Below are 24,927 nucleotides of genomic sequence, written 5' to 3'. Positions count from 1 at the left end.
AATGATTTTAAATCATAAAAATAACAATATATATATATATATATATATATATATATATATATATATATATATATATATATATATATATATATATATATATATATATATATATATATATATATATATATATATATATATATATATATATAAATGTTATTGAAATAATATTTTATAAGTAATGATTGATTGCCAATGAAGAGCAAGAACGAATAAATCAATTATAAAATGGTCAGCAAAGAATCAATATATATATATATATATATATATATATATATATATATATATATATATATATATATATATATATATATATATATATATATATATATATTATAATCTAATTTAATAATACGAAAAGGTTCTTCCTAAGCATTGGGCCTGTTTTATAAATTTTATTTGTTTTAAAAGTTTTATGTACAATCTAATTTAGTAATAAAAAAACATTATATATAAATGAATGTTTCTTTATGAATAGTAAACTTATATGTTTTTTTTTTTTTTTTTTTTTTCAATTTTATCTCTAATTTTTTAATCATTTTGATTCTTTTGGTCATTGGAATAAAAAATTTTATATTTTTTAGGAACCTTTTAATATTTAAAGTTGGACCACAACACTTTAAGGAATTAACAATTTTGGTCCCTTTTCTAAAAACTTGCTAATTCCAATCCCTTTAATTCTTTAGTCGTTTAAATACTTGTGGTCATTTGAATCAAATTTTTATATTTTTTTAGAAACCTTTTAATATTCAAAGTTTGGCCACAACACTATAATGAATTTACAATTTTGGTCCCTTTTCTAAAAACTTGCTAATTCCAACTCATTTAATTCTTTAGCCATTGTGACACATTTGGTCCTTACAGTCAAAACGTTTACATTTTTACATAATAAACACAAAAAACGACCCGGAGCGAAGCCTGGGTTATTCCTATAGTTGGTCTTAAAAATATAATGGGGTCATGAGCCTTCGTACTAAAAATGTCAAATATGCATGTTTGATAAATATTCAAATATGCATATACACAAATTCATATGTGCATATATGCACATTTCAACAAAAAATAATCGTTAAAACATTGTTTTTTGGATTGGATCTGTCATGCAATATTTCGAGCAGATTGATAATGTTGGTTTTGAAAAATGTTTGAGTGATTAGGAATTCTCGGCTTCTTGAACATCTTTGACTTCTCAAAAGAATATTTCTTAAAAACACAAACACACAAACTTCCCAACTTGAACAGTTTATTTAATATAAACCAGTTCGATTATACATCAACTTACATCAGAAAATCTCACTACAATCACACTCACTCTCAGATCAAAAATAAGAACAAGATCTAAAGAGACTATGAACTTCTACTAGTGAAACCCTAACAGATACCGAGAGAACAAAGAAGATGTGTGTATCTCGATCTGAACAACTGAACTAAAATACTTCGGATACAAGATACTTGACCAACCCGTAAACATTTAAGATCCGCGCATTAACCCGAATTATATCACCTGCATAAAACTTATACACTCTACCCACAAATAGCAATATTGTACAAAACATACCCTTCAACAGTTAATGTTCAGTTTGTAAACAACTAAAGGTATTTTTTCAACACCCCCCCACAAACTGAACATTAATACAACTTATGATTTATTATATTTAAAAACATTTATTAAACCTAGTCTATTAGAAATATATTCATGTTGAGAAGACCCAAGAGCTTTAGTTAAAACATCTGCATTTTGATTTAAAGAATCAATCTTATTAACTTTTATAATATCATTTTCAACTTTTTCTCTAACAAAATGAAGATCTACTTCAAAATGTTTAGATCTCTCATGAAATACAGGATTTAGTACAAGTTTGATTGCTGATTCACTGTCACAAAAAATATTGACTGGAGTTAAACCAGTTATTCCCAAATCATATAGTAATTTTAGAATCCAAATTACCTCACAAGTTACAGACCCTAATGCCCTGTATTCAGATTCAGTGGAAGAACGAGAAACAGTGCTCTGTTTCTTGCTTTTCCAGGATACAAGTGAACCAGCAAAATAAACAAGATATCCTGTAACAGATCTTCTACTAAACAAACATTTTGCCCAATCAGCATCAACAAAACCAATGAGACTAAGAGAATCAGTTTTTGTTATATGAATTCCTTTCCCTGGACAGTCTTTTAAGTATCTCAAGAATCTTAAAGCTATATTCACATGAGATTTATAAGGTTTATGCATGTACTGACTCAAAATTTGCACAGCATATGAAATATCAGGTCTTGTCATAGTTAAATAGATCAGTTTACCAATTAATTTTTGAAATTCTGTAATATTTACCACATAATCAGAAGGATCTAGATCACATTCTTTCTTAATAACAAGATTAGGTTCCAAAGGTGTTTTAACAGGTTTACAGGCAAGCATACCAAACTCTTGTAGCAATTCCAAACAATATTTCCTTTGATTTAGACAAATACCCTGATCTGTTCTAATTACTTCAATTCCAAGAAAATATTTCAACTCTCCTAAATCTTTTATCAAAAATTGAGATTTTAAAAAACATTTAACATTTTCTAATTCATCTTTACAATTTCCAGTGATAATAATATCATCCACATAAACCAACAAAATGATTATAACATGTTTTATTCTTTTAACAAATAATGAATAATCATTAATACTTTGTTCAAAACCAAATGAAGTAAGAGAAGAACTCAACTTCTCATTCCATTTCCTAGGTGCTTGTTTAAGTCCATAAAGTGATTTGATTAACCTACAAACTCTATTATCCTTTTTTGAATGATACCCTTCAGGAAGTTGCATATAAACATTTTCAGACAAATCACCATATAAAAAAGCATTATTTATATCCAATTGATATAAAGGCCATGCATGATGAATAGCTAAAGTTAAACAAATTCTGACAGTAACAATTTTAGCAACAGGAGAGAAAGTATCCTCATAATCTATACCTTCTCTTTGACTGTACCCTTTAGCAACTAACCTAGCTTTATATCTTTCAATTTCTCCATTTGACTTATACTTAATTTTATAAATCCAACGACAACCAATAGCTTTTCTTCCCTTAGGAAGATCTACTATTTCCCAAGTATTATTCCTATATAGAGCTTCCATTTCTTCATTCATTGCTTTTATCCATTTAGGATCTAAAACTGCTTCACTGTAAGTTTTAGGTTCTACTGTTTTATTAAGATTAGCAATAAAGCAATAATTTTCAGAATTTAAGGCTGAGTAATTGACAGATCTTTCTATACCATATTTATGTTTTCCTTCCACAACATAATCACTAAATCTAAGAGGCATATGAATACTACGTCCGGACCTTGTGACCCTAGAGGACTGTTCTTCAGAAGGACTAGTATTAATTAAAACATTTTCCTCAGTCAATAAAGAAGAATTTGGAACCACCTCATCAGATGAGGGCACATCTGCCTCACCAGACTGGTTGCTGACATCAAAAGAAACAGTCTCATCCAAGTTATGGTCTGCATCAATACCACTCAACTGATGGGCACCTCTCAGTTCATCTAAATTAGTATTGTCTAGTAAAACACTAGAAGATATTGACTCATCATAGGAAAAAGGATCATTCAAAGCAACATTAGATTTATCTGTTAAAGATGAATGCTTTAGCTTGAAAGGAAAAACAGACTCATAGAATTTTATATCCCTGGAAACAAAAATAAGATTTGTATCAAGACTTAATACTTTATAACCCTTTTTATCAAAAGCATAACCAAGAAATATACACTTATCAGCTCTTTCAGAAAATTTGTCAGAATTATTTAACTTTGTTGCAAAACATAAACAACCAAAAACCCTAAGTTTATCAAAAACAGGAGCAGTTTTATAAACCAACTCATAAGGAGAAGAACCATGTAAAACAGATGTAGGAGTTCTATTAATTAAAAAAACAGCAGTTAGGATTGCCTCTCCCCAAAATTTTAAAGGTAACCCAGATTGAAACATCAAAGACCTAGCAACATTAAGAATATGTCTATGTTTTCTTTCAACCACTCCATTTTGTTGTGGAGTGTGAACACATGAAGTTTGATGCAAAACACCTTTAGATTCAAACAATTGTCTCATTTTAAAATTCAAAAACTCAGTTCCATTGTCTGACCTGACTGTTTTAATTTTAACTCCAAATTGATTAAACAAAATATTAAAGAAAACAAGAACACAACCATAAACTTCATCTTTTGATTTCAACAAATAAACCCATGTAGCTCTAGAATAATCATCAACTATGGTTAAAAAATACCTAAATCCTTCTGAAGTTGTCACTCTATAAGGTCCCCAAACATCCAAATGTATTAACTCACCCAGTTTAGTAGTAACATGTTGACTAGCAGGAAATGACTCCCGAGTCTGCTTAGCCTTATGACATACATCACAGGGTGGCAGTAGTTCATTACCAAAATTTAATTGAGTTCTTAAGGATCCTAGGGCTTGATCAGAAGGATGACCAAGTCTATTATGCCAAGTTAATTTTGACACACAACACACAGAAACAGAATGACTATTACTACACAAATTACCTGAAGGTTCACTATTGATCTAATAGAGACCCTCAGATTCTCTACCATTCCCCACCATCTCCTTTGATTGTAAACCCTGAATTTTACAACTATGTTCATTAAAAACAACCTCACAATTACTGTCTTTACAAACCTTATGAACAGACAACAAGTTAACATTAAAATCAGGAACAGCAAAAACATCAAAAAGAGTCAAAGAATTAGACAAATTCAAATTTCCAATTTTTTCAATTTTAGCTGAAGTACCATTAGGATGACTAACCAGAAGATCTAATTTAGATACATCCACAGTATCATGAAGAAGAGACTCAGAAGCAATCATATGTTGATTAGCTCCAGAATCAACAATCCACTTTAAAGGACTAACAGAGGAATTAAAGGTTTGAAACAGACAAGTACCTGCCATATTAACACTGGCTGAGGTTTCCTCATTAAGCTGTCTATCACCAATAAGTTGTAAAAATTTGAAGTATTGTTCCTTTGTGAGCTGATGAAATTCTGAATCCCTACTAGAATCAGGAGTACTAGAAGGAATAGAATTACCAGAAGTAGTAGTAGAGGAATTGGCAGAAACATTTTTATTAAAGTTATTCTGATTACTAGACTCATTTCTTGACTTAAAATCTTTGGGATAACCAATTAGCTTATAGCATTTATCAATTGTATGACCTTTAATTCCACAATTTTTACACTGAACAGATTGAGTCTTATTTTTATTAGTGTTGTTAAACCCAGATTTGTTATTAAACCTGCTATTAAAAGCAGCAGGTTGAGACTTGGAAAAGGACTGTGAAGACTGAAGAGAAGACAAGGATCCATTTCTTTGAATAGATTCTTCTCTTGAAAGAATAGAAAATGCAGTTTTAACATTAGGTAAGGGTTCCATTAACAAAATATGACTTTTTACTTGACCATAGGACTCATCAAGCCCAGACAAAAATTGCATAAGTTTCATGAGATTAGAATGATCTTTCATTTTGATAGCAGCTTCACAAGTACACTCAGTCAAGCTAGTAAGACCATCAAATTCCTTCCACAAGGAATCAAGTTTATTAAAATAGTCAGACAAGGAAATTCCATTTTGTTTAAGTGTATTAATTTGTTGATGTATATTAAACACCACAGATCCATCTGACTTATTATAAGTTTCAAACAAATTATTCCAAATATCCTCAGCTACCTCAGAGTAAGCTTGACTCTGATATATAGAATCAGAGATAGAAGATAAAAGCCAGGAACACACAACAGCATTAGCCCTATCCCACTTAGATTTTTTTGACTCATCAACACTAGTTTTCTTAAGAGTACCATCAATAAATCCAAGTTTATTCCTAGCTTTGAGAGCTCTAGAAATAGAACTCTTCCATAATCGAAAATTTTCATTTCCAGTTAATTTTGTAGTAACTATTGAAGTAATAGCATTATCAGATGGATGAATGTAGAGAGGATCATCAAAGTTAATTGACTCATCCTTTCCACTTCCACTAGGTATAGAACCAGAATCACCACTCGAAGTAGTGTCTCCGGCCATTTAAAAGGAATAAAGAACAACAAATAATACCACAAACCGAAGACAACAGTACTGATCTAATGTCCAGATGGTCACCAGGTATGTTAGGGCCCAAGACAATCAGTACAGTGTCAAAGAACAAAGAAGCAAGAACATATAATGCAAGAACCAGACAATGGTGTGCACAATACAGTCACAGATTCCCAATCAATAGAAAAAAAGGAACAAAACAGTCCTCACAGTGAGTTGGAAGCGACCAAAGGAATCGACTCTCTAAGTCCGTTCTCTACTAGGGTTTATCGGTGATCAAATCCGACCCCTAGAGAGTTATTTCAGAGTAGAGATTAATCGATTATGATATCTTTGAAGATCAACAGAAGCGAAGCGCTAATACCACAAGCGTTTATTCCAACTTTACTTGTTACCTGCAAGAATCAAAACATTCTCGCAGTACCAGGATCTTGAACAAGAAACATACAAAAAACTGTAAAGAACAGAAATGATCTTCTCAAGACGAAATCAGAAACATACCGTCCTTAGATTGACGATCCGATGATGAAAATCACGATCGACCGTCTTACAACAACAAATCGGAGCCTGAAAGCTCTGATACCATCTTAAAAACACAAACACACAAACTTCCCAACTTGAACAGTTTATTTAATATAAACCAGTTCGATTATACATCAACTTACATCAGAAAATCTCACTACAATCACACTCACTCTCAGATCAAAAATAAGAACAAGATCTAAAGAGACTATGAACTTCTACTAGTGAAACCCTAACAGATACCGAGAGAACAAAGAAGATGTGTGTATCTCGATCTGAACAACTGAACTAAAATACTTCGGATACAAGATACTTGACCAACCCGTAAACATTTAAGATCCGCGCATTAACCCGAGCATTAACCCGAATTATACCACCTGCATAAAACTTATACACTCTACCCACAAATAGCAATATTGTACAAAACATACCCTTCAACAGTTAATGTTCAGTTTGTAAACAACTAAAGGTATTTTTTCAACAATATTCCTCTCTCTCTCCCCCTCTCTCTCTCTCTCTCTCTCTATATATATATATATATATATATATATATATATATATATATATATATATACACACACACACAGACACACGACCGAGATAAAATAAGAAGAAAAAATTATGGTTGGAAGGTAACAAAATTTTTTATATACATATTTTTTCAACGAAGCAACAAATAAATCATTAGATGAATCAAATTCACACGAAAAAATTCAAAAAAAAAACATTTATGTTTCATTTTTAAGTTAATTAATAAACAATTTACTCTTATGACAACTTTAGTGAATAAAATCAAAATTATCGTAAAAATGAATCATCAAGATTGTTTTTTTAGGAATTTTTTTGTGAATCATATTATTTTTATTAATCTACTGATTAATTTGTTTTATTCAACAAAAAAATATGCAGAAAAAAATTTCTTACATTTCTACCAAACATTTATATATATATATATATATATATATATATATATATATATATATATATAGAGAGAGAGAGAGAGAGAGAGGAAACGTTGTGAACTCATATTTTCCTAAAAACCCGAGATATAATTTTCTAGATATTTAAAAAAAAAAAAAAAACATTTATATAAGCCTTAATCGTTGGTTTACAAAGTATTTTGTTAGAAAAAAAAAAGTTGAAAAGAACAAGATCATTTTCATGTGGATATATACACATTTGTGATTTGAACATATGCAACATATATATGTATCTATAAACAAAATGTGTTTCTTTTTTGGAAAGAATATTATTGATAAGGCTCAAGTCATCACTACTAAGCATGTTAGAAACTTGTTTTTTGAAATAAATATTGGGTAAAAAGTAAATTTCGGGTTCTCACGAAATTATAAGTTCTCAAATGATTTCAATTTTCTTTCTTTATCTCTCTTATATATATATATATATATATATATATATATATATATATATATATATATATATATATATATATATATATATATATATAATGTACAATTTTAGTTATTCATTAAGACGATAAGTTATTGAAGATTTTACCTGTAACTAGACATGCTAATAAAAGAAGAATAAATATAACAATAACCTATTGAAGATTTTTACCTGTAACTAGACATGCCAATAGAAAAGGAATAAATATAAAAATGATTTTCATGTCGAATTGAGTAACTAATAAATATATAGTTTTGAGAACAAAACAACAATTTATACAAGTTGTTCAATCTTTACAACCATAAGTAAATTATAAGCATCATGAAATTTGCATGAATATATAAACGTCGTAAATGCAGATCATGTGAATTGAGCATTGCGTTTTGTTTACTTTGATGTCATTGCTTGGATTTCGTTTTCTTGGATCTCAAGTACGCATATAATGTCTAAGGGTGGTGGGATTCATTCCCTTTAAACTCAGTCAACCTTTACCACATCGCTTTTTCACTTTCATCTCTCTTCCATTTTTTTCAACTAGAAAACATGGAAACCATATATTTCCTACTCCTTCATTTTTTAACAAATATCATCAAAAGTAACTTAAAAAATACTAAAAACATATCAGACTAATTTATTAACATATAAAGCTAATTTAAAAACATAAAAAAATATTTGGATAGAAATCTTAAAACAATATGTACAAGTACTCAATGCATGGGGTTGTAAATGGTTGAAGAGGTTCATAAACCCACTAAGATGACAATCCGCTTGACTCACTCCTTGAAGGAAATGCAGAGCCGGTCCAGACGGTGAGCAATCCGGGCGACCGTTCAGGGCGCACGATTTCAGAGGACCCAAAATTTATGGGCTATGTAGTTTATATATATAAAAAAAAATTATTATCTAACTAATTTTTAAGGCTTAAAAGTTGGTTGAAACTCAAATCAGGTCAAAAGATAAACAACTTATTTTGTTTGTTAGTGTTAATTGAACACGTCTATATTGAAGACTAAATATATTTTTTTTAATCTTTATAATATTTGTCTTTGAGGACCCTTATTTTTTCTTTTTGCCTTGACCCCATATATGTTTGGATCAGCCCTGAAGAAATGGTGTCTTAGAGCCACTGACGGTACGTCCTTCCTATTTCTTCATGCTTTCGTTGTTCCTAATAGGAAATAGGTTGATTTACTTAAATAATCATATGTTAAAACACTTTTAATAATATTTTTCGACTTTTTTTGTTCGATTGACCGGATAATTTTCTAAGTGGATTAGTATCTATCTTAGTCGTTGGTCTAAGAGTCTAAGGGTGTTTTTCAATTTTGAAAAAGTATAAACAAATCAGGAGTTCTCGAGTTCTCGTAAAATTTTAACCTTATATATAAGGTTACGATTAAATGTGGATTATAAATATTGTGTGAATGTATAACCAAATTCTAATCAATATATAAAAAAATCAAAGTATATGATCTTAGAGTACATGTTATTAACATAGACTACCACTTATTATATAATTACACTCATTTAATTATAATGGAAAATATGTTATTTTATTAGGAGAGAGAAATATAAATTACCTATATTTTTGGCAACTAAAATCAAGGTAATTAATAAAAAATATCAAATATTGTTTTTAATTAAAAAAAATTCATGTTAGAATCAAATTTTCTAAGAATACGGTATCATTAAGTATACATATATACATGAGCACATTTTTTTTCATTTTTTCATGGGCAAATGACACAAAAAAAACACTCTTTTTATACAGAAATTCGATTTTGACACCGTGTGACATCCCCAAAATCTCGGCCAGAAAAGACCGATTTTCATTTATGCTTTTAAAATAAATTCAGAGTAAATCCTTTTGATTTGAAAGAGTTGCGGAATTTGTTCCCAAAAACAAAACATGATAAAACAATGTTTACCGAAGCATTTCATAAAAGAAATGTATTTTCATTATAATCAAAACTCGGGGTGTCATGTTCCGATACAGACCAATAAGCATAAACGAATACATTACAAGTCATATAACAAATATAAACATATGTAGACTTGTAAACAAAACAACTTGATGGTTCATCCATCTTACGCCCTTGTGCCACTTCCTGTAATACAAATAAAACTGAGTGGGTCAGGCTTGGGAGCCTGGTGAGCATATAGGGTTTTCAACCCACAATAAATAATTAAATTAATTATTATCAACCAACAATAACCCAGTTACTCATTCCCGTTATTCTCACTTTACGTCCCTAAAATAACTAACACAAGGGACCTAATCTAAGAATATTTTCATCGGGGTGACAACACATGCTGCGGGGTTTCCTCAACAATATAAGTCAAATAAGGCAACCATGAGGGGGATGAAATACAGCGAATGAACACCCAAGTTCATTAACACCTACAGGTTATGAGCCTGCTAGCGTTCCACTGGACTATCTAGAAAAGTCCGTGGTCATAATCTAAATTCCGCTAGATGACTGGATCAAAACAACAACGAGGCCTCTCATCTGTTTATTACACACCAACTATCCACCCATGTTCTACCCAACATATTAGTAGATAAAAACATACATTTTTATACATATTTTCAAAACCTATATAGCATGCTTGATCAATACATTTTCCATATAACAGATGAGGCACATACACATAACACGTATTTCATATAGAAATAATCATATCTGTAAGATAGAAGAAAGTGAATATACATTCACACACATAACAACAAAATATACACATAACACGTATCTCGTATAAAATACTTCATAGTTATACGTTATGAGAAAGTAACAACGCATTCACACGTATAAACAACAATAAACTTAATACCCTCGAACCATACTTGTATTATTATTGCGTTTATGAAAGGTAGTATACACTCACTTGATCAGAAGATGATCGGACAGTACTACGACTTGCAGAAGTAGTAATCCACAGCAGATCTGGAAGATCTTCACAAAAATCGAACTTCTCGCGGGCAGAGCTTCGGCTCGGAAACCGCACTTCTCGGGATCTTTGGGATCTCGGGACTCGCTTCGGGATTCGGGAATATTACCGGGGCTTCGGGATATTTCTGGCATGCAAAACGATGCAAAACGGGAGAGAGAAGAAAAGAAATGAACAAAACTTTCGGCTGCCCTCGCAAGCCTTTTATAGGGGCTGGATCTGCGATTTACGCGGGGCGTAATTTATGTACGCGGGGCGTAACGGGGATAAGGCCGGTGACTCCCCCCATGGATAATATCAGCGAATTTTTATTTAAATTAAATACCGAATTTATTAAATAAACTTCAAAAATTCATATCTTCCTCATACGAACTCCGTTTTCGATGCTCTTTATATCCACGCGTAGGTGAGACTACGATCTACAACTTTCTTTTAGACCCCGTTGGCTAATTTTGACTTTATTTTTTATTATTTATTTTTAGTAGGCCGGGACAGGAAAACTCCGTTATAAAATCATAACTTCTTCATCCGACGTCCGTTTTCGCCTATCTTTTTATCGTTTTACTAAAACTAATGAGATCTTCAATTCTCATTTAGATTGTTTCGGCTAAAAACCGCTCGGTCTCAAATCGAGCATTCGGGCTGCATACTGCTAAGTCGAAACTTCGAAAAATCATAACTTCCTCATACGAAGTCAGATTTGGGCGTTCTTTTTATGCACGCTCATGGTTTGACGTACTCTACGACTTTCATTTAGATTTCTAAGGCTAAATATCGCTCTAACATAAATTCACTTTTTACGTCGCGCTGTGTCGTGCCGGTTCTGTCGCGAAACTTCGACAGGTCATAACTTCCTCGTTATAACTCGGATTTCGACATTCTTTATATCTTCGGAAACCTTGTTTCAACTACTACAACATTATATAAAGATATCAAGTTTATTTTACACTTAAATTTTGACGCTTATTTTTATTCTTAATTAATCAAACCACATAATTAAGCAATTAAGCACAAAACACATAATACTCAAATAATACAATCTTATTATTTCAAAACGGGTTACAAAGGTTAACCTAGACCATTACATTGCTAAAAATGGCAAGGCCAGAAACACAGGCGTTACAATTCTCTCCACCTTAGAATGATTTCGTCCCCGGAATCACTCATCAACAAACAAATGCGGATAGCGACTCAACATGTCACTCTCCGTCTCCCAGGTGAGATTCGGCCCATTCGTGTGTTTCCATCGGACAAGAACTAACTCGACCATCTTGCGTCGCAACTTCTTAGTCTTTCGGTCAACGATTGCCTCTGGTTCTTCAATCAACCTTTTGTTCTCATCAATTCTCAACTCCGAAAGTGGAATCATGTCGGGAACTTCCCCCGTGAACTTCCGTAATTAACACACATGAAAAGTGTTATGAATTCCATTCAGTTCTTCTGGTAGTTCGAGCTTGTAAGCTTGGTTCCCAATCCTCTGAAGAACTTTAAATGGTCCAATAAACCTTGGACTCAACTTTCCCCTCTTACCAAATCTTATAAGTCCCTTCCACGGCGAGACTTTAAGCAAAACCGAATCCCCAACTTCAAAAGTCATCGGTCTTTGCTTTTTGTCAGCATAACTCTTTTGACGATCTTGAGCTGCTAACATTCTTTCCCTAATTATTTTCAACTTTTCAGCAGTCTGATGAACCATCTTCGGTCCCATAAACTGCTTTTCCCCAGCCTCAAGCCAACAAGACGGCGTATGACACTTTTGTCCATACAAAGCTTGGTAAGGTGCCATCTTAATGCTCGAGTGAAAACTATTGTTATAGGAAAATTCTACTAACGGTAAATGTTCATCCCAATTACCTAGGAATTCCAAGGTACATGCACTCAGCATATCTTCAAGTGTTTGTATCGTTCTTTCACTCTGACCATTAATCTACGGATGGTAAGCTGTACTTAAACATAACTTGGTACCCATTTCCTCTTGTAGACTTTTCCAAAACCTTGAGGTGAAACGACTATCACGATCCGAGACAATTGTTAGCGGAACACCGTGAAGTCTCTCAATTTCCTTCACATAAGAATTCGCAAGCTTTTCCATAGACCATTTCTCCCTGGCTGCTATGAAATGCGCACTCTTAGTGAATCGATCAACGACCACCCAAATCATGTCGTGACCATTCTTTGTTCTGGGTAGTTTAGTGACAAAATCCATAGCAATGTCTTCCCACTTACCCATAGGCACAGGTAAAGGTTCTAAACTCCCATACGGTTTCTGATGTTGTGTCTTGACTCTCGCACAAGTCACACACTCGGCCACATACTTTGCAACATCAAGCTTCATCGTCGGCCACCAGTAGTATGGTTTCAGGTCCCTATACATTTTAGTGCTACCGGGATGAATCGAATGGTCTTGTGAGCTTCTTCCATCAGAAGATCTCCAATTCCTCCTGACTTAGGTACCCAAATACGATCTTGGAATACCTTCAGTCCATGACCGTTTGTACCAAACACCAACGTTTTACCCAAACGTTCCTCCTTTCGGTCATTTTTCTCAGAAGCTTCCTCTTGAGCTTTCTTTATACTTTCCACAATGGTCGAGACAACTTCAATTCTCAACGCTCTTGGCCTTTTCCTTTCAAGATTGACTTTCCGACTGAGAGCATCAACAACAACATTAGCTTTACCGGGATGGTAAAGTATCTCACAGTCGTAGTCCTTGAGTAATTCCAGCCAGCATCGTTGCCTCATATTCAATTCCTTCTGATTAAAGAGATATTGGAGACTCTTGTGATCAGTGAAAAGTTTGCACTTCGTGCCATAGAGGTAATGCCTCCATATTTTCAGAGCGAAAACTACCGCTGCCAACTCCAAATCATGAGTCGGGTAATTCTTTTCATGCTCTTTCAGCTGTCGAGAGGCATATGCTATCACCTTTTCTCTTTGGGTCAAAACACAACCCAATCCAACCCCAGACGCATTGCTATAAACGGCGAAGTCTTCGACTCCATCGGGTAGAGAAAGTATCGGTGCCTCGCATAGCTTCTTCTTTAACTTCTCGAATGCTTCTTTATGCTTATCACTCCAAGCATAAGTAGCTCCTTTGTGGGTCAAAGCTGTCAACGGACTAGCGATCGAAGAAAAGCCTTGGATAAACCTTCAGTAATATCCGGCTAATCCTAAAAAAGCTTCGGATCTCCGTGGGACTTTTCGGTTGTTCCCACTACATCACAGCTTCAATCTTCGCTGGATCAACCATTATCCCTTCTTGGTTGACCACGTGACCCAAAAATTGGACTTCTCGAATCCAAAAATCACATTTGGAGAACTTAGCATATAGCTTCTCCTTCTTCAAAACTTCTAACACTTCTCGCAAGTGTCTGCCATGCTCCTCCTGGCTTTTTGAGTAAATCAGAATGTCGTCGATGAACACTATCACAGATTTATCAAGGAACGGATTACAAACCCTATTCATTAAATCCATGAATGCTGCCGGAGCATTGGTTAGTCCAAACGACATAACCAAGAACTCGTAGTGTCCATATCTAATTCTGAACGCAGTCTTCTCTATATCCTGCTCTCTTACTTTCAGCTGATGATATCCTGACCTAAGATCGATCTTCGAGAAATAGCTCGAACCTTGCAATTGATCAAATAGGTCATCAATCCTTGGCAACGGATATCTATTCTTTATTGTTGCCTTGTTCAGCTCTCTGTAATCAATGCACATTCTCATACTTCCATCTTTCTTCTTCACGAATAACACCGGAGCTCCCCAGGGCGATAAACTAGGTCTAATGAAACCTTTGTCCAACAACTTCTTCATCCGACGTCCGTTTTCGCCTATCTTTTTATCGTTTTACTACAATTAATGAGATCTTCAATTCTTATTTAGATTGTTTCGGCTAAAAACCGCTCGGTCTCAAATAGAGCATTCGGGCTGCATATTGCTAAGTTGAAACTTCGAAAAATCATAACTTCCTCATACGAAGTCAGATTTGGGCGTTCTTTTTATGCACGCTCATGGTTTGACGTACTCTACGACTTTCATTTAGATTGCTAAGGCTAAATATCTCTCTAACATAAATTCACTTTTTACGTCGCGCTGTGGCGTGCCGGTTCTGTCGCGAAACTTCGACAGGTCATAACTTCCTCGTTATAACTCGGATTTCGACATTCTTTATATCTTCGGAAACCTTGTTTCAACTACTACAACATTATCTAAAGATATCAAGTTTATTTTACACTTAAATTTTGACGCTTATTTTTATTCTTAATTAATCAAACCACATAATTAAGCAATTAAGCACAAAACATAATACTCAAATAATACAATCTTATTATTTCAAAACGGGTTACAAAAGTTAACCTAGACCATTACATTGCTAAAAATGGAAAGCCCAGAAACACAGGCGTTACACACCGTGTTTTTTTTTGTCAATTTTGACACTGTATTTTTCAATTTGTTACAATTCTGACCACTTGACCGGTTAACCAGGTTACATGTTGACGTGTCAGTTTTGATGACGTGGCATGCTGACATGATATGTTGACATGTTAAAATTGAATTTTTTTCTCACAAAAAACAATAAGTTTTCATTTTTTTTCGAATTTGACACTAAGTTTAATTTTTTCTTTCAAATTTGACACTATGTTTTTTTGTTCCAAATCGAACATCATTTTTTCCAATTTTGTTCAATATTGACAATTTTCTATTTGAAACCGTATAAATATTTTTTTAACACATTTAAACCGTATAAATATGTTTTTTTTTCATTTAAAAACCATAGTTTTATACAAATACAATTTTTTTACACTCAACCTATATTTTTATATATAAATATGTATTAGTTATATAAAAATTGTATTTTATATTAAATATACAACTTTAAAATGTGTTTGGAGGTTTAGAGCCATGTAGTCGATCAAAACTCGGATATCAAGTTTGCAACCCATCAAATTTTTACATCTTATTAGAAGTTTATTGTTAGTTTCATTCTCATGATATAACTAATGCTTTGAATGTAAGAAAAAAAAAACACTTTGTATTTAAATAAAAGTGTGGTTTTTAAACGAAAAAAATATGTTTATACGGTTTAAAATGTAATAAAAAATATATTTATACGGTTTCAAATGGAAAATAGATAAAATTGAACAAAATTTGATAAATGATGTTCGATTGGAACAAAAAAAAAAACATAGTGTCAAAATTAAAATAAAAAATTAAACTTAGTGCCAAAATCGGAAAAAAATGAAAACTTAGTGTTTTTGTGGAAAAAAATCAATTTTGACACGTCAGCATATCATGTCAGCATGCCACGTCATCAAAAACTGACACGTCATCATGCCACGTCAGCATCTAACCTGGTTAACCGGTCAAGTGGTCAGAATTGTAATAAATTTGAAAACACAGTATCAAAATTGACACAAAAAAAAACACGGTGTCAAAATTGAATTTCTGTGTAAAAACAATGTTTTTTGTGCCATTTACCCTTTTTCATTCTTAAAAAATATGGTTTCATTCAAAAAGTTTTTCTTAGGATTAACATTCTTAAAGAATATGCATTCATATATTAGACAATAACATATCATTCTTTAAGATATATGTATCGCCATATAACCGATAATATATTATAAAATAAGAACCATTCTTATAACTTTTATGACAGTAAACAAGAATGTATATAAAATACTTTGAAGAATATAGACAACCTTTTATTCTACATTATTTAAGAATACATAATCATTCTTATAGAATATACAAAAAAAATTATAATATATATTACTTTCCTTAAGAACATGTCGTGATTCTTGAAGAATCCGTCTTTGTTTTTTGATGGTTTTCAATTGTCTCTATCTTACCTCTGCACATCTGAACCGAAAACCAAAAAAATAATTCAATTAAAACTTTTGTTTCCCTTCTATAAGCAATAAAGAGAAACATTTAGAATATTTGCTACGAAGGTTATATATATATTTTAATTAGGAAAAAAGTTTAATCATAGAAAACCCAACTTTTCCCATGATCCAATTCACAAATTTGGAATAAGCGTTTTTAAAAAAATGTTCATTCTTAAAGAATAAGCAAAATGATCAATCTTAAATAATGAACATAATTGATCAATAGAAACATATACACAAGGACACACCGTCTTTAAGGTCCAACTATGTATGCAAATAACATTTTCATCCTGCACAACAAATTTAGTTTAGAGGAAACAAATGAAGCAACAAAAATAACAAATTACAAATGTTTTCTTTAAAGGTATGTATGTTTATAAATGTTACAGGGGGGGCATTTTAAGCTTTCAGGTCTACCAATTCATGAATAAAATTGATTTTTATAACGAAATTGTTTCAAGCTCTGACATTTTACCATCTTGGTTGTTTAGAGCTTTTTAGTATTCTTCACTAAGCGGGTCTAAGTTCGGATTTGGATTTGGGATTAGTGGCATTTCAAATACAAGTTATGGACTATCTTCACTGCTTTATAAATAGTTTACAACCTAGAATTTGTAACATAAAATTAGGAATTGATAAAGTTATCAATAACTTACAATTATAGAGTACAAACAAACACTTGTAACATATAAATGAATTTCGATTCCAGGCTATAATAAAGCAAATAAAACACATATTCTTCTATTTCATAAAGAGGCTATAGATAATTCTAAATTACCTATAACTTTATCCTGAACAAACTAAAGTGATCATGCATTGATTTTGTTATATATTTTATAATAAAAACATGTTGCAAGTGCTAAATCGTAGCCATTTTTTTCTAAAACTTATCATTTGGAGATAAAAAAAAATAACTACAAAAATAAGAAAATTTCATGGGGCTATACATATGTAACAAAATTCACATGATGCAAAAATGTATTCATTTTTCATTTTATGCAAAATTCGTCATGTACCATTTAACAAAATGTCTAAAAATGATGGAATAAACACCATAAACTAAAACCGATGGATTAAACACCATAAACTAATTTAGGAATAAGGATAAAAATTACAGGTAACATATTGTTCTTATTCTCATGATTGTTATAAAAATCAAGGAATACCTTGCAAGTGTAAACGTAAAAGAGAATGGCGCCACAACCATCATTGTTGAAACATTAGAGAGGATAGAAGATAAAAAAGGTAAAACACCATTTTTATGCAAGTGACTGTGAAACGATTCCGATCAAATATTAATAATGAAACTCACTTCACATAAATCAATTAGACAATGTGAACTGATTAATCCCTACACAAGGTGGTTGTGGTGATCTTGATGTAGTTAAAGGAGATTAATGGTGGTGTCTGGTGGGTTGTAGTTGAAAAGAAGATGACGATGGGGGTATTTGATGAAGACGGTGTATCTAGGGTTATAAAGATTTGGCAAACGTAATTTAAGGAGATAAAACATAATTTTAGGGATTTTCATTATAATTAAACTTATTATTTTAATTATATTATGATAATTTACATATTCACCATTAAATGAATTATTTAATATTAATTAGTTCTAAATTCCTATTTATTCATACATTCACACAATATTTGTGGGATGTATATGAACCTAGCTCATATATATATATATATATATATATATATATATATATATATATATATATATATATATATATATATATATATATATATAGTTAATCATTAGCATAGTTTAAAGAAACATGTTTGATTTGAAAACATATGTGTATCCGTTGCCTATTTCTGTCGGTACGTCGAATTGTTTTGCGAAAAAATAAATGTGTAGTTGAGATTGATTACATCATTCTCAATATTATTTTTTTAAGTTGAACACTTATATATATATATATATATATATATATATATATATATATATATATATATATATATATATATATATATATATATATATATATATATAGGGTTGAGATCGGTTGAGAACTTATATTTTCTGGAGAACCCGAGAACTAAAAGTGCAGGGTTGGATCAAAAGTAATTCATTAAGGACATGATCGTCATCTTAACAATCTAATTTAATGTTTAACTTTTTGTGTTATATATTTAATTATATTAATATAAATGTCTAAAAATTTACATCATAAATTAAATTTTCAAAATTTTTTAAATATATTATTTTTTTTTTAAATGCAGATTTTTTAATTGTTTATAGAAAACATGAATTTTTGAAAAAAAATGAATTTTTTTTTAAACTGCACTTTTTTCAAAAAAAAAAACTGATTTTTTTTTTTCATAAAAACTACAATTTTTCTAATGAAATCTGCATTTTTTTCAAAAAAAAAAAAGTTGCAATTTTTTTTTAAAACTGCATTTTTAAATAAAAAAAATGCATGTTTTTTAAATAAAGTTACATTTTTTTCAAAAAAAAAAAAACTAAATATTTTTAAATAAAAAAAAGTAAAGTTTTAAGTGCATATATGCATATTTTTTTTCAAATGCATATATGTATATTTCTTATACTATAATATTTGTAAGTAAATCATAAAAAAACTCTTTTTTATTAATTAATCTATAAACATAATAGTACATGTATTTTATTCAATACAAAATAAAATATAAAAAAATAAAAAAATGTTACAAATTTCAAAGCGTTTTCATGTCAATATTTTATTATTTTCTTCAATTTATCATTTTTCACCTATTCAATATTCACCACGATTTCTTCCACATCTATAAAAAAAATTTTAGAAAATGATTGATGCAAAAACACTCACAAAAATACATATGTGATTTTCATGTGATTAACATATGAATCACATGCGATTCACATATGAATCACATTTACATATTACATCATATATAAATCACATGCGATTCACATATGAATCACATGTGAATCAAATGTGATTTACGTGTGAATCACATGCAATTCATTATGTGATTTACATGTGAATCACATGTAAATGTGATTTACATGTAAATCATATGTGACCAACTTGTGATTTAAATGTGAATCACATGTGATTCATATGTGAATAATATGTAATTTATGGATCAAGAAATCAAGTATCCAGGCAAGTTTTGATTTAGAAAAAATAGACCAAACCAAAATATCTTGATTATAGCCATACATGGCTCCTTGTTTAGTCCTTGAGTATAAGGAACTAACAACATAAGATCCTCTTGCACATCTATAAAGACAAATGTTACTTACATGAATAATAAACTATTTTTATAGTAAATCAAAGGTTTTTAACTACATACCTTTTTTATGCAGTAGGTTGCAGAAAGAACAACCCAAGACATCACCCAAAATCTACAATTAATGAAAACTATGATATCATTTTTTTTCCAATTCGAGGATAAATCTCCACACCATATGAAACAAACAAGCATAATATATACTTAGAACAACATATCTTGATATTACTTCATGGAAGTAAACAAAAAATTATAAAATTTTCACCCAATATAAATCAAATATTATATTTCCTGATTAGCGAGAATTAGTGGAAGAATGCGCCACATGACCAAGTAAATTATAGCTACAACTATCATGTTCAGGTATTGATGAAAATGTAGAATAAGTGAATAATTTTACCAATAATAAATAAACTAAAAGTGGGTAATTTGACCAATAAAATAAATAAATAATGTGACAAACCTGCCATAAACGAATGGTGAAAGTTTTGGATTGACAGCTTTTTGCATTTCATACCAGAATACCAATCAAATAAAATCAATTAAAAAAATATTAAATCGAAATAAACATAAAGAACATACAAATAAAACAAGAGGGTTCATAGTACCATGAGAGCTAATAGAGAAAGTAGCTCAAACTAATGTATTTTCTATTTAATTAATAGTAACATACAAAAATGTAATGAATATAATACAATTCAAAACCTATCAAAAGCAATCCAATCCAAGTAGGTAATGTTTGATTCCATTCCAGTTTGTTGATGAAAAAGTATAATGGTGCAAATGAAAGGCTCCTAGACACTATTTTCATTCGGTCTTTATCACTTACTGCAAATTAATGCACAATCACAAACCCTACGTAGTAAATTAAACTTTCAAAGCCCTAATTTTGAACAACATCAACCTTGAAAACAAATATGTTAAGACTAAAACAAAGAAAGCAGTAAGCATCAAAAATCGATAATAATCATCTGGTCTATGAGTGATCCGATTTTCAGATAACCACAAATATATACTTAATAAGTAATTTAAAAACATTTAGCTTCAACAAAATTAACATTACCTTGATCCATACAAGTTCCAAACACAACAGCTCAGCCATTATTCTCTTAGTTCTTCGAAATATACTCTTCATAAATGGCCTTACAGACGCATAAATAATGGCCTATAAATAGTTGTCCATCAAAAGGGAAACATTTATGAAGGAATATATTTATACAAAATCAAAAACTAATTTACTGAATTGGAACTAAAAACAAAAGTTTGAACTCATAAATCGGGAAAAGCTAGGAAGAGTTTATAAATACCTACCAGAAGACCAAATTTAAAAGATGATACAATTTGAAACATAAATCGAAAGTGGAGAGATCAGATTTGGTGAATTGTTGCAATAATCAGGTGCCTTTAGTGAAGAACTTGTTCCGATATACCCTCAATATATGAAATTGAGGCATAATCACCGCCCTAGAACTCCTCAATAAGCCGTCAAAGTTGATCGTCTAGTGAAGTGAACCTCAAATGTGATTGGAAGGTCGTTTCCATATCTATCAGATCAATAGAGGAATCGGAGGGAGGGCCGATTATTGGACGGTGGAGGGAGCCGGATGATGGGGAATGATTGAACAAGGGTGACAACTGACGGAGGAGACCATGGATTTTGGTCGGCGGTTATGGATTAGGGGGAACGATCGTTGATGAATCTATAACAGATAAAAGGGATGCTAAGATGATGAACAAATCGAGGGATTTGGGATAAAGAGGGCATCAGTTGAATTTGGGGGAATGATTGATATCCAAGATTAATTTTTTATACCCGTATTACCCTTATGATTATGTTTACATAAACCTAATATGCCACTAAACATAGTCATATTTACAAAATATGCCATTGATCATCTAAGCCATCAAAACAATTGATCCAATGCTCTACTTTTAGTTCTCGGATTCTCGAGAAACTATTAGTTCTTAAATGATCATTCCTCTCTCTCTCTCTCTCTCTCTCTCTATATATATATATATATATATATATAATTGTACGGTTTTGTGAAGTGTTAGCCATATACAATAAACCGCTGCTATTAGTAAATGTGTTTAGAAACTACAAATGAATTTAAAAATGTTGCTAATTTTCATGTGTGAATGTCCCTTGTGTAGATTAGTTAACCAACTTGCTACTGTTAAAAGAAAAATTAACCAACTAATTAGCTCATTTGAGTTCACAAATACTACTCTATCTACAGTTATCAATCAAGAATAATGATATCACAAATTCCTCTTGATTTTATTCCTTTAGTTTTGTTAAGTCGTCGTTTAACCAAACTGTCCAATTGTTGCTTTACAATTTTTACCCTTTTTGGTTTCAGATGTTTTTATTCTGTAAATTGAGAAGACGTATTAATGATCGAGGTTTGATGCATGTTTTACAGATTAAAAAAATACGTATGTTGGTGTTGGTGCTGCTGACTGTGTATGGGCTTCTTTTTTTAATTAATGAACCGTGAGATATATTAAAACAAAATCAAATCTCCACCTCTGGCAAGGAACTAAAAGAGATAAACTTTAATTAACAGTAACATCTAATAAAATGGAAAACAAAGGTTCATATTTTCGGAAATGAGATAATGCATCTTTCTCTGGTGTTATTAGAGGAGTCTTTTCTCCAGAAAAGTTTGTTGTATACAACTTCCATGATCTTTCTTCTTCAAACCCTACATAAGGATAGCAGATAGACGTATTTTTGTAAAACTAGGAACAAAATCATTTTATTCAAGGAATTCGGAAATAATATTATAAAGAGTAAATTAGACGAATCGTCCAAAAGACATATTCAATCCTTATTTGGAAAAATTAGCACCAACCGTCTATTATATCGTAAAAAGGTGGACGTTTCATCCTTCCAAACATGAAATGACTATATTGCCCTTTTTATTTATTTTTTTCATTTAGTTTTCATGTTTATTTTTGGTTTTTAGTTTTTTGTTCTTTTATTGAAATAAATGTAATATATTGTCCAAAAAGAGTACTCTAACAACCCTCTCTCTCCTTTATTACTCTTTCAAGAACTTCCCGACGACCCTTGACATCTCACTATCACTGCCACTGGAAAGCACCATCCATCAATGTGACTTTCATTGCCCACTACCAACTACCATCGTATACCAATGTCTCTCTCTTTCTCTCTCTCTCTCTCTCTCTCAGTTTTCTAAACTCTGACATCTCTCTCTCTCTCTTTCTCTCTCTCTCTCTCTTAAGTCTACACCTCCACCTATCACCATGATCTGTACCTCCTGCAACCACCATCGGTCATCACCCAAATCAAATCAGAAAATAGATACGAGAACCTAACGAAACAGACGGTGGAGCTCGATCTAAGATCCTAGGTGGTGGTTTGAAACTCTAGGCAGCGGTTCGAAACCCTAGATGGTGGTGATATGTTCAGACATCGAGGAAACGAAACTATTTGCTATTCAGACATCAAGAAAATGGAGAGATGGAGGTGTTTCTCAGACGATGAAGGTGCATGCCAAAGATCTTAGATTTGAGAGAGAGAGAGAGAGAGAGGGAGAGAGAGATCCATCTGATGGTGTTTTTAAGAAGAAGAAAAAAAAAAGTAGCGGTTAAGTGGTGGTATTATTGATGTTGTTGTAAGTTGGTTAGAGAAAAAGAATAAGAATGTGATATTAGGCTAGGGTTTTAGGTTGGAGTAGGGTGGAATAGGATGGGGTTGAAATCTACTTGTACTGTTTTTTTTTTAATACAAAATAATTATTCTCAATCCGTCCCAAAATTATAGTTTATTTTTTATTTTTGGTTTGTCCCAAAATAATACTTTATTTCTAAAAATAAATAATATTTTTACCAAAATATCATTTATTATTACTTAACCAACTAAGTATTTAATAGAACATTAAATACAAAGTAATGACAAAACTATCATTTTATTGTATATAAAATTAGTGGTAATTAATGTTTTCTTAATCTGTATATTTTTTTTGTCCGTGGACAATAATTTTGGGACGGAAGGAGTAATTAAATTAAAAATAAATCATTGAGAGCAATATAGTAATTTTATGTTTGGTAAAGGATACAACTCGTAAATTTAAATTAACAATGGATTAAACATGCACGTTTAAACAAACGAGTAACCGTCCGAGTTATTTAAACAGGGACTTGACATGCGTTTTGACATTTTCATGAGGGGCCATTCTGTGTAATTTACTCTATTATGATTTTTATATCAATATAACTTTCTTTCTTTATTAATAAGAATATAAGTTTACTAGTGATATAACTTATTTCTTATAATAAAATGATGAAAAAAAAAAAAAAAGTCATTTCTCACTGTTGGTAAGAGATTTTAATTCCTCCGGCTGCGGGATCAGCAATGGCAGAAAATGATTCATGTGACAAGTCAAGGTCACCCTTGCAACCAGGTGGCGGGCAGAAGTCGGTGATCATTACAGTCACTGTGGGGCTGTCGGTGCAAGGATGTGGTGTACCTAGATTCGTTCCACCGGTACAAGTCACCTGGAAATATTTCCCACAAGCCGCTCCACCTTCCCATAAATCTTCATTTGCAGCTGCTATCATAACTCCTTTATCTTCATACCCGTAACATGCTGAAGCTGTAATTGGAATATTAACATGCATATTGTTAATGACACATAAATATTCAATACATAATATATTTGTGTTTGTGCTTTTCAATTACGTAAGTAAGGAGGGTCATTGATGGTTCCGATCCCAGAGTCAGATGATGCTTGAAACCCAAGACTTAAAAGGATCATAAATATGAAAACGCTGGAGTATATCTTTGCTGAAGCCAT

The 24,927-nt window shown here is 31.5% G+C and overlaps 1 pseudogene; it reads right to left on the bottom strand.

Moving 5' to 3' along the window:
* Positions 1-24,439: 24,439 nt before the first annotated feature.
* LOC145035202 (EG45-like domain containing protein pseudogene) lies at positions 24,440-24,927 on the bottom strand (annotated as a pseudogene).

Source organism: Lactuca saligna, chromosome 3 (assembly GCF_052625555.1).
Source record: "Lactuca saligna cultivar CGN05327 chromosome 3, ASM5262555v1, whole genome shotgun sequence".
Lineage (NCBI taxonomy): Eukaryota > Viridiplantae > Streptophyta > Magnoliopsida > Asterales > Asteraceae > Lactuca > Lactuca saligna.
Note: the sequence above shows the minus strand (reverse complement) of the source record. Positions and strands in the feature narration are given on the sequence as shown.